The sequence below is a fragment of the Sceloporus undulatus genome, chromosome 7 (assembly GCF_019175285.1).
Source record: "Sceloporus undulatus isolate JIND9_A2432 ecotype Alabama chromosome 7, SceUnd_v1.1, whole genome shotgun sequence".
In the NCBI taxonomy this organism is placed as follows: domain Eukaryota; kingdom Metazoa; phylum Chordata; class Lepidosauria; order Squamata; family Phrynosomatidae; genus Sceloporus; species Sceloporus undulatus.
Window position 1 is genome coordinate 34,626,206 of NC_056528.1, and position 755 is coordinate 34,626,960.

Sequence of the window (755 nt, forward strand, 5' to 3'; positions counted from 1 at the left end):
GAGAGTGTGACCTGCCCAAGGTTAAAAACTAAACAACAACTAAAGAACAACCAGAACTTGCAGGAGCCAGTCAAAATTCCACCCATTTGACCTTTGGTTAATCTTTTCATCCAAATGACATTTATATATATTTTTAATCTGCTCATATATTTTTAGAAAGAATGTTTCATTCTGTCTTGCTTTAAGGGCCCTTTGGTGTCGCGTGCCTTCAAGTCCTTCCTGACTTACGGCAACACTATCACAGGGTTTTCTTGGCAAGTTTCTCCAGCGGGGCTTTACCTCGGAGGCTGAGAGAGTGTGACTTGCCCCAGCAGTGGCTTTGCATGGCCAAGGAAGGATTCGAACTCAGCGCTCCAGGCTGGAATCCAACACTCCAACCCGAGCTCCAGCATTCCTTCCCTACAAGGCTGGAGAAACCCAGGGAGGGGACTTATATGCCTTATCTATAGGGGAGGGGTGAACAGTGTCTCCCCCTCGCAAGATAAATCCAACGCCCCGCCCCTTTTGCGTGACGTCAGCCCAGCTGGGTCCGAGGAGCTCCTGCCAAAAGGCTCCCCTCCAAAGGCAGCAGGAGAAAGCAGAAGGAGGAGGAGGAGAAGCCGGGAGCCCTTCGCAGAAAGAAGAAGGAGATGCGGCAGTCAGGGAGGCTGCGCCCCGCGGAGGAAGAGGAGGAGGAGGAGGACAAGGAGGAGGAGAGGAAGGAGAAGGGCTCCGGCTGCTCTGGCGCCTCAGGAGTGAGTACACAGATCCCCCCC

General features: G+C 53.0%; 1 protein-coding gene across 1 annotated transcript in view; it reads left to right on the top strand.

Annotated features, from left to right (window-relative positions):
* Positions 1 to 549: 549 nt before the first annotated feature.
* Positions 550 to 755, top strand: part of SLITRK2 (SLIT and NTRK like family member 2) — a 10,648-nt gene continuing 10,442 nt past the window's right edge. The window contains exon 1 of the mRNA XM_042477710.1: positions 550 to 734. The gene's annotated coding sequence lies outside the window, so the exon portion shown is untranslated. The remainder of the gene's footprint in view (positions 735 to 755) is intronic.